Raw genomic sequence first — 14257 nt, 5'->3', positions numbered from 1 at the left:
CTCTCATAGTGATTTCCCACAGGACCTAAAGCAGTAAGCCCTTAAGTAGTTAATAATCTGGTTTAGGTTTCTCATCGTCATGAAATGATTTGCCTGTATTATAGAGAGTATTAAATCTATGGCAAGAAAGGAAAAGCAAAAACAAAAACAACCCAGCACCTGTCTTAATTTGGGTTTTCAAGGATCAGAGCCTGTGACATTCCTGTGCCCTTGATTTATTGAGTGTGTTCTTCAAGAAACAAAACAAAACAAAACAACCTGTGAAAGGGTGAGGCTAGAGATGGGGAAAGGGCCAGTCTGGCCTTGGCAGCCTGACCTGTTTGAAAGAGGGAGTTCTGGAGCATTAATAACTGTGCAGAGTTGTCCAGAAGGGGCAGCACAAACCTCTCCCACCTCCTTGCTCTAAGACACTGTGGGCTGCCTCCTGGGGGCTGGGGCCAAGAGGGGTGTGTGAGTGTAATTTCCTCGGTGAGAAGGGGTTCTTGTCTGCTAAGGACAAGTCTTGAAGTTAGGGCCTGGGCCGCTGTGAATCACCGTACACCATAATCACAGACGCCCGGGACCGGTGGACCTATTCGGTAGAGGGAATCTGAGCAGGGAACCAATTGCATCTTTCATCACCTTCACCTGCGGGACAAAAACCCCCAACAAACAAAACAGCAGAAGAAAACAAAACGAAAACAAACATGATAGAACCCAAGAACCCATCTTCTCCATCTGCAGTCTGACCTCTTCTGGGTCGCTCATAAATTTTCTCAAGTTATTCCCAAGCAGCTTCACCTAACCTAATGCCCAGAGTGACCCCTTTTCTCAGAAGAACAGATTTAATGTACAAACAAATGATTCAGTTCTTCTAATGGTGTGGCTTAGGATGTCAGGAATGCGATCACTGCTGGGGGTAGGAAAAAAAGCCGTAGATCATCAGAAATGTGATCATTTCCAAGGTTTTGAAGAACAGATACTGCAATTTTTTATTCTGCCTCCAAATAGCCACAGTGACTGAGGAAAACACCAAACCCCCAAATTAATCCTCTCTGCACATCGCAGAAAAAAAACACCAAATAATTTGCCCCACAGCTAACAACAGCAACAAGAAAAAAAAAAAAAAAAAACAACCCCACAAAAACAAACAAACCAAAAAGCAAACAACAACAATTAAAAACAAACAGGAAAACAACTAAGGCCCATATAAATGGAGAGTTTTCTTTAAGATCTCATCAGGCATAAAAAATGTGCAGAGGCACAGCTCTGAAATTAAAACACAATCTGCCCAGCAGTGTGGGGTCTGGCCGTGTGTTACAATTCCTGAAGACACCCTCCCTTTGAACCTGGAAAGTAATTTTGCTAGTTCTAATCTTAGGTTGAGCCCGGCAATTAGGATTCTTTCAGGTCTCTGCTACTTCAAATGGCTCCTGTTCTCATTCCCATTACTCTCAAAAACGAAGTCCACATTTTCCTCAAGCCCTGGGCACCTCCGTTTACTCCTCTAAATCTGCATTGCCTCCAATGGAGTGCATGGTTCTGCATCTGAATGTGGGATGTTAGCAACCAAAGCAGGCTTTGTGCTTCCAAAAGCTTCGCCCAGCGCCCAGCGACACCAGGAAGCAAAGAAACCACTTGGGCCCATTATGTGGTTTCTTTCTCTGCAGTAATCTTTGCCTGTTGCTCCTGGGTTGATTTTTAAAATCTTCATTATTTTGTATCCTTCTCACAGTGTGAGATTTAGAATAATTCAGCTTTCTGTTGGAAAGATATAGGGAGAGGTTCTCACAGATTTCCTTGAGCACCCTGAAGCTTAGCGGGGATCCCGGCCTCCATGCTATTTCCTTTCTTAGCCCCCAGTCAGACTAGATGCCAGGCCATCCCTTTGCACACGAGGTTGTGGATATCGATTTGGAGAAAATAATAACTGCTAATAATTTCTAAGAAAACTAAGGTCAAAACTTCTCTAATGTCTACTTTTCTGTGGAATTTGTACCTGTTACATTATGTTTAAAATATGACAAACTCTTAATACATTTGGCATAGAAAGAAAAACCAGTTAGCAAATGGACATTCAAAAATGTTTCTCTGAAAAACCGTTTATCAGGCAACCTCCCTAATTACAGTTCTTTAACGCTCAGATTGTGTTGGAACTCATGAGAAGCTAAATAAACCGTCAAAATGCATGAATCCTTCAAAATTCCCTAGCTTGTACTTTGCTTTGCACAATTTTTTTTAATTAAAAGAAAAAAAAAACACATTTAAAGTGGGTACATTTTCCCATGACCTATTGTCAATAATAAATTATTCCCAATAACAAATTTATTTTTACCAATAATAAATATTACCAATAATATTAGCAGAATGAGTTTTAACTAAAAGGTCGTGGAGGAGAGAATGGTCTTAGGTAACCCCAGCCACAGAGGCTGGAGAACAGGAGCAATAATGAATGGGAGTTTGGGAAAGCGAACTATTTCGGTACCAAGATGATGTTGATTTTGTATATGGAGTATTTGAAGTGACTGGGGACATCCAAGTGGAGACTCCATTAGGAACTATGAAGGGAAATAAAGACGTGATGAAAAATCAGGGAGGCATGGCCATCTTTTGTACCTGTGGACCTCTCATAAACGTCACAGATTTGCTTGTCCCCATTCACTCACCTGTATTTAAGAGAAAGAATGTGCCAGGCACCCAGGGGTTGCACAAGAAGTTCCAAGTGAAGCAACAGGCCCGTCAGGACCATCGAATGACAGCTGAATCAGTACATCCTTGAGGGCCAGGGGAAGGCTGCTGAGTGACTCCTGCAAGCCCCACTCTATATGCTAATGCTTTTAATGGGTTTGTCCTGATGAGAATTCAGAAGTTAGAAATTGGCCAATTTTCATTCCCATTCAACTGATAAGGGGTGGTCAGTGAGCTACTTTAAGCCCCAGGAAGATTATGGGTTTTGGCTTCGCTGCCCACCTGTCTAAAGGAGGCGACAATTTCTGATAATTCCTACTCCTGGAGGGGAGAGAAAGGGAAATGGAGAAACTGTTAGTCTGGACCTAATTCTGAACCACAAGGGGGAATTGGTTGATGAAGTGGAAGTGATTGAAACTGAGGGGGAAAAGTGTCCATGGTGCGTCAGCCTAAAGTGATAACCACGAGTGAGGAGGTTGGGCCTGGCGGATGTATTCCCTGGATCTCAGAAGGACTGGCATCTTAACAGGAGAGGAGAGCAGACAGATGTAATTCCACAGCAAAACTGTGAAAGGGAAGGAATTTTAAGAGAACTGGAAAACAGTCAGGCATAGGATTCTAACTATGCAGCTTCAACTTTATGGAGGTATAATTGACAACTACAATTGTAAGCCATTTAAGGTAGACAATTTGATGATTTGATACATGTATGCAGTGTGAAAGGATTTCCCCCATGAGGCTAATTAACATATCCATCACCTCACATATTTTCCTCTTTTTCCCTCTTTTTTTGACATTTAAGCTCTAATCTCATAGCAAACTTTAATTACACAGCACGATATTATCAACTTTAGTCACCCCGTTAGATACTCAGACCTTATTCACGTTACCAAAAGTTTACACCTTTTTACCAGCCTCTCCCTATTTCACCCACCTTCCAGACCTTCGCAACTTCTTTTCTACTCTGTTTCTAGGAGTTCAACTTTTGTTGTTTTAGATTCCACGTATAAGTGATATACAGTATTTGTCTTTGACTGGCTTATTTCACTTAGCAACATGCCCTCCAGATTCATCCATGTTGTCATAAATGATAGGTAATAAAAAAAGAAGAAATGACAGGTAATATTTCATCACACACACACACACACACCTCACACTCTTTATCCATTCATCTGTCGATGAAAGACCATTGTGGATAAAAACTGTGCCATTTCAAATGATCTTAGAGTATAAAAAAGGGAGACTTTTATTAATCAGAGAACAGAAAGTTTCTGACAAGCCCAAATTTTCATTTGGGCTTTTAATAAAAGAGGCATAATTCATCCAAATGAATGAAACTTTGGTTCTCAGGATACTAAGATTTGTTTACTTAGACTGAGCTTTCTGATTTATTTTTTCTACTCTTGTTATTTTAGTTGAGGAAGACTGAGCCCAGAGTCTCTACAAAAGTGATTAAGGTCCGTTTCTTATTAGTGATACACCATGACTGCAGCCCAGTGTTTCTGATTCTTAGTCCAGGCCTCTGTCTGCCACATGACTGGTTTCTCAACAAAACCAGTCTGCGAATTCGAAGAGATCTGAAAGCTTTTCTGGAGTGAAAGGGACGCCGAGTGAGCCGTGCTCCTGTTGGTTTCACCCCTCACCTCCCCATCCTGCTTTCAACAAGAGTTTACTTTTCTTTTCTTTTCTTTTTTTTAAAGGTTATTTATTTTGAGAGAGAGAGAGAGAGACTGAGAGAGAGAGCACGTATGAGCAGGGGAGGGGCAGAGAGAGAGGGAGAGAGAGAATCCTAAGCAGGCTCCAAACCATCAGTGCAGAGCTGGACACAGGGCTGGAACTCACAAACTGCGAGATCATGACCTGAGCTGAAATCAAGAGTTAGATGCTTTACCGCCTGAGCCACCCAGGTGACCCAACTCTCCTCTGTTTTATAAATACGGTGAGAAGGTATGGTTTTATTTTGAAAGGCAGTTGTAAAGTCTTTGAAAACCTGTACCTCCCCAGGTCATTTCATTGGTTAGAATTCCAAAAATAAGAGTATTGAACCAGATTCTGTGTGTGTGAACAATGATTAGGATGGAGACTCAAATAAATATATGTTAAAAAAATTAAGTACAAATTTTATTCTAATAAAACCTAGGGCATATAAGCAAAGAGGAGAGAAGGAGCCAGATCTATAAGAACCTCCAGAAGCCTAGAGCTAGGAATTGATTGGAGTTTCTAAAAATGGCAGTGAAAATGCATTTCTTAAAATTATATTTGGAAGATGATGATCAAGGACCACGACTTTGCTAAATTTTGTTTTGTTTTGTTTTGACTCGATTCTGATAACTGGAGTTAATCTCTCTGGATCTCTACCACATATGTAGGCATCTATTACAATCATAAATTTAAAATATTTTTTAAATATTTAACCACAATTTATCCTAAATTTAATGGCTTTTAATCTGGCAGTCTTAGACAAACACTTTTGAAAAATCAGATTCAGCTTTCAATCTCCATGGTCAAAGGTTTGGCCAGAAAGTGTGTGAAACTTGGCATGTTCCCTTAGGTGTTCCAGTTTCTTTTCTTCGCCTGCCTCTACCTCCCCAGGTTTATTTTGTGTGCATGGCTAATGGAGTTAATGATGGCCCTTCAGCTTTGGGGCTGCTGCACCTGGTTAACGGTGAACCCAAGCCTGATTTATTTATTTATTTATTTATTTATTTATTTATTCATTCATTCATTCATTTATCTATCTAGCTATCTATCTATCTACTTATTTATTTATTTATTTTGATTCCTCCTCCAGAGAACTCTTCCAGGGTGCTTCGTGACCTGCCAGCTTCTTGCTTTCTGCTGAATCTGCTTGTGCAGAGGTTGGATCATGTCAAGTCCTTGTCTCACCTGGCTGCCAACAGACTTCTTGTTCAGCACCTATTGAACCTGCTCATGTTTATTTAGAAAATAAACAAAGAAAATAAACCAAAGGAAAAAAGATGGTTTTCTGTGACATTGGCAAGAGGAATCTTCATGGGGAGGATGGCTGGATTCCCGCCTCAGAAAGAAAAGGTGCATGGGCCCTGTAGGCCATCTGCTGCTGGGCATCAGAACCAGGGTGTTCTATTTCATTTTTTCCAAGATTGCTATTCTACCCTCTGCTCTGAACTAGTGCCAAATGTCCTGAGGGGCTTGCCTTATGTGAATTGAGGGCTGCAGCATCAGCCGATGGACATTGTGCTTTTCATGCCTTTGTGTATTTCGCTCCCCTGGCTCTGACTCTGCCCGTGATCTCATTCATTTGACTCCCAGTTTTCTCTTCTGAAATGTTTAATTCATGCAGCTCGTGACCCTAACCTGATCTAATATCTGCAGCCTCATCACCCTGTGCTCTGGCCACACTGAATTAACAACTGATCACTAAACCTACTAGACCTTGATGTGATTGTGCATCCTTGAGAGCTTTTGTCTTCCCTCAAATGCCCTGCACCTTACTCACCAGGCAGACTCTTACGCTGCTGCCGAGAGCCTGTTCGATTGTCTTTCCCTTTGTGAAGATTTTCTGAGCCCCTCAGGCAGCTTGCTTTCCTGTTTTGATCTGTCACAGTATTGGACACATTTCTTCAGTTTGTTTATTCATTCATTGATTCAACAGGTTTCATTAATTCGTTACTGTGTGCCAACCACTCTAGGGCACTGTGAACAGAGTGGTGAATAAGGCAGATATAGTTTCCGATAGCAATGATGATCAAAGGCATAGATGATTTTAAAAGTATCAATGATTAAATTAGCGTGAAGAAGTATATCACATATGGGAACATAGATTGGCGGAGGGGCAATGTAATTCAGGGCTTTGAGAGGGCCTCAGGTAGGAACAAATGTTCGAGCTGAGAGTTGAACCCTCGGTGTAGGCAGAATGGTTCATGCACCGTGTGTCTTCATACATAGAACCTGACAGTCACTCAGTAAAAGCTTGTGGAACCAATGAACGACTGAATGTACTATACAACCACAGTGGCAGTTTGAGGACTTGCTTAGAGTTTAATTTCTGCCAACTCATTTTTTTTTTAATTTTTTTTTTTTAACGTTTATTTATTTTTGAGACAGAGAGAGACAGAGCATGAACGGGGGAGGGTCAGAGAGAGAGGGAGACACAGAATCTGAAACAGGCTCCAGGCTCTGAGCGGTCAGCCCAGAGCCCGACGCGGGGCTCGAACTCATGGGCCGTGAGATCATGACCTGAGCCGAAGTCGGCCGCTCAACCGACTGAGCCACCCAGGCGCCCCTCTGCCAACTCATTTTAACAGTGTAAGGGCTCTGTAATATCCAGATAAATGTGCATATGTGTATATATGCATATTCAGAGAGAATTTAGTTAATACACATACATGTATACCACATGACCTTGAAAACTGTTTGACGAATATTAGGCTAGTTTGAGAGAACCTACAACTCAGGAAACTGGCTTTGTAGCAGGCACTGCTAAATCTGGAGCCTCATCTCCCGCGGAAGGAATGAGTCTCCCCCAGCTTCTGGGAAATCTGTTCCTTGAAGGCCTCAGGCCTCAGCCCTCTCAGTGCAGTGTCCTTGGCTGAAGAGAGCAGTCTCACTCAAGGTCACCCCCCTTCCTTAGCATCCAATAATTGGTCTGTGGTGAAAAGCAGAGGCATAAAGGCCCAGCCCCTTCATCCCAACTAAGTAGAACTCTGAAGGGACCATCTGAGGGCCTGAGCTCCTCATATAGTTGGTTGACGGCCTTGTTTTCCCTCTGCCCAATCTGGCTTCCTTCTCTTCTGTCACAGGTGATATTCCAATAGCATTCCCTAATAAACTTCTTGTACACTAGTCTCTATCTCAAAGTCAGCTTCCCAAAGGAACTGGCAGCAGGCTCAAGGGGCCCAATAAATAGCATCTGTCTTACCTGCTTGAATTCTGAACATACCCAAAATAAGACAAAAGAATAAAAGAGATTGGAAACCAAAATATCATTGTTATTACAGATAAAAACTGATATTGCAAAATGTGCAATACAACCGTGAACTGTGCTGCCTCATCCTGAATAATAGATTGAGACCCATGTATTCCTCAGCGGCACAAGGCTGGGCAAGACTGACCCCACAGAGACAAAGCCTCATCCTGTAAATTACAGCAAAGAGGGGCTTTCAGAGGGATCCTGCATGCTCAGATCCTACACCTGGCTTACTCTTGGAGAGGAGTGAGGGGGTGCAGAAAGAGGCCGGATGGTTACCCTAGTGGCACTCCCTCCCTGTGAGAGGCACACCAGGAATGGGCAGAGGCTCCCAGCCCTCTCCTCCCTTAGCACGACCAGAGAGCCAAGCTCCTGGTTTCAGGAGCAAGAGAGGCCACAGTTCTTGCAGGGTAGTGGATGTGCTTTTGACATTTGTTTCTATTGTTCAAAAGAAACGGTGCAATTACCTACTGCTCTCTTAGGAATGGAAAGCACAGAACCAAAGGGAATTTTCAGTGCTTAAGTTCAAGACTCCAGGATGAATTCCGTTGCTACTCGTCCTGAGTGGCGCTGCTCCTGTGTACATTTTGATAGGATCTATTTTCGATGGAGGAGAAGTGACGTACATGTATACATATTCACACAAGTAAAAAAAAATGCTTATTTTATGTCTATATCAGTATACAGTGGAAATATATATGGGCAAAGAGAAAGAAATAAAGACTAGCTTCTTTTTCTCCTAGATTTAAATTTATTATAAAAATGATAGTATTAAAGGAAGCTTTAGGAGAAAACAATTGTGTTTTGCTAAAATTTTATCACTGCAACATGTTTTGTATTTTCATCATGTTTTGTCCATAAATATTAGTGGTTTTGCATACACACAATTTGGAGCACTTTCCGTTTTGTTACTTGGTCTTTTTAATGGTCACTTTTAATGCTACATTAATACTCCATCTCGTTAATTTACCATAATTTATTTAACTATTCCCTTCCAACTGGATATTTAAAGTGTTTCTAAATTTTGCAGTGATAAATACCTCTGCTTTTAAAGTTAGCAGACACAAATATAATGCAACAAGTAATTTAAAAAACTACTCACTTCAATTATTTTACAAATGTACAAGCCATAAATACATTTGAAATCTTAGAATAATGAAAGTTTGAGCTTTACTTTAAAAGAGGGAGTGGGCCTAATGGCAACTGCTTATCTTCTCAGTTAGATCTCTATACCATGCTTGTTGATGAGAATGTGGATGCTTTCACAGCAGTGACCATATCGTGTAACCTTATATCTGGAAAGCTTGGTAGAATGTCAACTGCATAGTAGGCGTTCAAGGAATGTTGGTGCATAACATAATTTAATAATAATAACAATGAAAAAAAAAACAGATGAACATATGGAAATCAGGGGGAAAGAGAAGAGAGGGAAACAAACCACAGGAGACTGTTAGTGATGGAGAACAACTGTGGGTCGACGGAGGGAAATGGGTGGGGGGATGGGCTAGATGGGTGATGGGTATTAAGGAGGGCACTTGTGATGAGCACTGGATGTTTTACGTAAGTGATGAATCAGCGAATTCTACTCTTGAAGTTGATATTGCACTGTATGTTAACTAACTAAAATTTAAATATAACAAACAGTAAAGAATGTAGGGAGTGGGGAGTGATGACAGATAAATCCAGATGGTCTGGAGGCAAATTTTCTTCCTCCTTTAGGTAGCTTAGCAGAGAGCTGCCTCAGCTTGATCAGAGAAAAGACATTTGGTTGTTGGTGGTCCTGCCAGGCAAAACTGTTCCCAGGGACCTCAGAATAAAGACCTTGACGCTCGGTCCATACACTTCTTAGCAATGTTTCTCAGCCTGGAGATCCTTCCCTATCTTTGTTAGAGATCTCACTTAGAGAAGCTAGGTGTTCTTTAGCTCTTCCTAGGCTATCCTATAAACATGTATCACAGTGTGGAGCAGAACTTGTTCTGTCTTGCTGTGCTCCTGGGAGCAAGTCCAGCCTGCTGGCTGAGGCAGGCCCTGCTTCACTGAAGCCTTGTTGTTTTCATGTAAACGTATTTATGGAACAGACATGGATTCAGGAGCAGTGTGCTTCTTTTCTGCTTCTAAGTGTTTTCCAAATAAGCCCCATATCATACATACACTGTGTAGCTTTGGGGACCCCCTTACATAACAGGGAGAAAGAAATAAAGTCATGGAAGAGAAATAGGCTCTAGAGATAGGTTCAGTCAAGAATCAGATCCAGAGACAAAAAAGAAAAACTAACAAAATCACAGAAAGGAGAAAGATAATCATATAAAGATATTAAAATTAGTGGAGTTAGGGGAGCCTGGGTGGCTCAGTCGGTCAAGTGTCCAACTTTGGCTCAGGTCAAGATCTCACGCCTCGTGAATTCAAGCCCTGTGTCGGGTTCTGTGCTGACAGCTCAGAGCCTGGAGTCTGCTTCGGCTTCTGTGTCGCCCTCTCTCTCTGCCCCTCTCTCGCTCATGTGCTGTGTCTCTGTACTTCAAAAATAAATAAATATTAAAAAAAATTTAAAGATTAGTGGAGCTAAAATTGAAGTATCAAGACTTGGGGTGTGGTATTTGTGCAAAGGTGGACAAATAGACCAAAAAGACTGAATAAAGAATGCAGAAACATACCCACACATATATGGCCACCTACTCTACAACCAAGACACCATTGCAGTTTGGTAGGGGAAGGATGGACCTCTCAGTGAAGGGTGCAATGGGATATCAATATGGAAAAATAATTTATTTGACATGGATAGACCTGAATGTGAAAGGTAAAGCAATAAAGTTTCTAGAAGAAAACACAGGAGAATCTCACAACCTTGGAATAGGCTCTCATTTCTTAAAGAGGACACAAAACTCACTAACCATATAAACGAAAGATTGATAAATTGAACTTCAATAAAATTTAAGACTCCTTTTAATCAAAAACACTATTAAGAGGGTGACAATGCAAGCCACAAAGAGAAGAAATTGACAATACATCCGCACAGCTAGAACTTATATCCAGATGTATTATAAATTCCTAAAAAATTCAATTTAAAGACAGGGACGGACCACCCAATAAAGTGCTGGACAAAAAAATTAAGTAGGCCTTCACCGATGAGAATGTCAAAAAGGTCAACAAGGCTATAAAAGATTGTGCAATAATCATCTGGACAATGCGAATCAAAACTACAGTGAGATGTCACTATGTACCATGATGGGTACACTTAAACAGACAGATGATGCCAAGTGTTGACAAGGATGTGGTGCAACTTGAACGTTTATATTTTTCATGAAAAGGTAAATTGGTACAGCCACTTAGGAAAATTGTTTAGCAATACATATTGAGACTGAACATACGTTTATCTCATGACCCAACAATGCCATTCCTAGATAAATGCCCAAAGACTATCCTGTGCTATATAGTCATGTACTATAATGCACTACTCTGTTCATAGCAGCTCTATCATCCGCCTTCCCACCCTCCTCCTCCTCCTCCTCCTCATCAAAACACAAAACAATCCAACAATCCATCAACAATTGAATGGATAAATTGCAGTGTATTCATACAACATAATATCCCATAGCAATAAAAATATGTACAATTGCTACCTGCAACAACATGAATAAGTAACACAGATACAATATTGAGTGAAAGAAGCCAGCTACAAAAGAATGCATACTGTATGTCATTTACATGAAGTTTGAGAACAGTCAAGACTAACTTATGGTGACAGAAATCAGAATAGTGATTATCTCTGGGGGTGGAATATTGACTGTGAAGGGGCCTGATGGAGACTTTGGTGATGCTGGAAATGTTCCATATTTTCATTTGTATATGTATATGTATGTATTTGTGTATGTTCCATATTTCCATAATGTATAAGTAAAGAATTTGTTGCCCTATTACTTAAGATATTTGTATTTATTGTATATGTGTTATACCTCAAAATAATAATTGTAGGTTTTTCTTAATCTCATATTACCAATTTTCACTAAAGCGTAACACCAAAAACGAAAATTGCCTGCCTTATTCTCATCCCCATCCAAAGATATCACTGCGGTATATAGCAGCTACATGGGTGCTCAGGTGAAGTAGCACGTGATTAAGGAAAGTTAACTTGTGGCTTAGTCAAAAACTTGATCTAATCCCAACCAGATCACTCTCATTGGCTAGAGTCCCACTAAGTTCATTTTAGTTAATGTCTGACTCTTCCCTCTCCTCCTTCTATTGCTAGGACTGTGCTGTCTGCTCACTTTTGCCAGATTACTGCTACATCCAACTCCAGCTCCAAGTTCATGAATTCAAGCGATAGCTCTGCTGATAAATTCTTCAGTGGGTTTCACGTACCGTCTTTCTTCCAGCCTCCACATACGGTACTCGGTACTCGTGTTGGATTGTCTTCTCTTAACATTGTTTAACCATCTGTTAACCCAGCCTCCTGCCCAAGGGGCTTCGTGGGGAGGAATGATTTGAAGTTTCTGCCGAAGTGCTTTACAGTTGGGGATAGTCCATTAATTGTTGATTTTGTTTGTATTCAGCATTCTGCTTCTATCTGTGGTTTTAATTGATGTGAACGTGCCCAGGGGCTTGTGCTGGACCCAGTTGTATAAATCAAATAAAGAAATAAAGAAATAAAGAAATAAAGAAAAAAATGAAGTAAATCTCCCCTGGAATAAATAGATAACACAGCTTTCTCAATCTTTTTTTTTTTTTTTTCTTTCAACAGTGCTTGTAAATGTGCCCTGGGGCTTATATGTGAGAAATGTATCCAAAGTTTAAAGATGTAAATAATAAGCATCCATAGCCAAAGATGCAATCACATAACAATCTACACTCATCGTAGCATGGACGCTATGGGGAGATTTGGAACATTTCCTTTCACCTCATTTCACTCACCCCTTTATTCTAGATTGTTCTGAGATTGCCATTTCCTCTGATAGTTTCTTTCGCAGGTAAAACAAAAGCAAAACAAAATGAACAAGCCAAAAGTAAAAGGAAACAAAGTCTCAGTGGAGTAGTACCATTCATGGGCAATGGAGAATTCATAAGAACTGATTTTTTTCTCTACCAGGGGAATGGCTGAACTCTGCCGCGGTTCAAATGCAGGCTACTGAGCGGGCACAGAGCCTCCTCTGGCGGAGAACTGAGTGCAAGCAAATACGAAGATGCTCACATCTGAAACAGAGGCTTTACATGTGCTTTGGAGCTCCTGCCCACACATGAACAACATGCCCAGCTAGCGGTTGCTCCCTGAACTTGCAGCCCAGAATGAGAAGCGAGGTGAGGCCAACAGAACCCTACTGGCACCCAGATCCCTGGGTGAGATAAAGGTTTTTTGGTTGTGAGATGCAGATTTTGGGGGGGGGGGTGTTTGCAGCAAAAGCCACCTGATACAGAGACTATGGCTTCTGCAAATTTCCAGAGATAGGACTCATGAAGTCTCAGAATAAGTAGTCTTGCTTATGGCAAGTACCCACAGTACCCCTGGGGTTGGTCACACTTTGTTCCCAGAGCTTAGTTTCAGGGCAAAGTGCTGACTGTTAGAATCCTCCTTAAGTTCGATGGCCATATGTTGGGAGGCAGTTTTGTGTAAAGAACCTAGACTTTGAAGTCAAACTCGACCACAGCTTCCTGATGCGGTAGAATAGAAATACTACTACGCACTTCATAGGATTAAGTGAGATGGTGTATATGTACACCTGGCACATAGTAAGGACTCAAGAAATGGCTCTTACTCGTCTTCCCTTGGACCTCATAATCTAATCCATCTTCTATAGGGCGAACTTTCAAAGAGTTGGACACTCTTTTTCAGCCACTGTTTTTGTACAATTGGTTCTTTGTACCTCGGTTTAACTCTATCCAGATAAAATCTGTTCTGGCTAGGCGTGGCTCACTGGTGGCTAGCTTTTGAGATACGAATTCTGCCACCTAATGCATTCACTGTAACTCTTGGCTTCGCATCAACCACAAATTTGATCAGTATGTTGTCCATTTCCTCATCCTAATTGTTAATAAATATACTGCAGGTGTTTCATTAGACAGGCTCTTGGAGTCCTTTGGAGCTGTAAGCTCACACGCATTCACACGGCACTCAGATGTTCAAAGAAAATGTAGTTCCTTTATTTCCAATAACCGATCTAATCTTCCTTATGAGCTTCTCATCCCAGTGCCTTGCAGATGAAAATAGCTTTATTTTAAACTTTCCAGTCTGAAATATCTCATTTTTTTTTTGTGGTTAAGTGGTCTTGTTTTGAACGCAGTCTGGAGGGAGTGAACGCTCAGCCTTCCGGATTTGCTTTCTCCCTGGCTCTTTTTTCAGATGTGACCTGGTAGAATCTTATGCGACCTGGTAGAATTGGGTTAAAGGGCTTGGACCCTCCTAACCTTGTGCAGGTCCTTGGGCTGGTCTCTCCTATGGTGGTAGTCGGAGGTGCTCAGTTTAGTAAGTGTGCCCTGGTGAGTGTGCCTGTTGAGGTGTGGTAGTTCTGCCTCTACCCTGTTGTCCACACTGAAGTTAATAGCCGACACAACTCAGTGTCTGCTGTCTTGCATAGATAAGACTCTCGGAGAGCTTGGTCCCCTTCCTTGTCAACTTGGACTCACTTTACTCCGCTCTGGCTCTGTGCACCCTCT

The 14257-nt window shown here is 41.4% G+C and overlaps 1 long non-coding RNA gene across 3 annotated transcripts in view; it reads left to right on the top strand.

Moving 5' to 3' along the window:
* The window catches only part of LOC128313909 (uncharacterized), a 44648-nt gene that overhangs the window by 27846 nt on the left and 2545 nt on the right, over nt 1–14257 (top strand). The window contains exon 3 of one of the 3 annotated variants that reach the window (XR_008295006.1): nt 12696–12904. This is a non-coding gene — a long non-coding RNA (uncharacterized LOC128313909). Of the gene's footprint in view, nt 1–5458; nt 9023–11858; nt 12280–12695; nt 12905–14257 lie in introns of those variants that run through there. The other 2 variants (XR_008295007.1, XR_008295005.1) reach the window with 2 other exon arrangements.

This window comes from Acinonyx jubatus, chromosome C1, assembly GCF_027475565.1.
Source record: "Acinonyx jubatus isolate Ajub_Pintada_27869175 chromosome C1, VMU_Ajub_asm_v1.0, whole genome shotgun sequence".
Lineage (NCBI taxonomy): Eukaryota > Metazoa > Chordata > Mammalia > Carnivora > Felidae > Acinonyx > Acinonyx jubatus.
The sequence above is the reverse complement of the archived record's forward strand: the minus strand, read 5'-3'. Positions and strand labels throughout refer to the sequence as shown.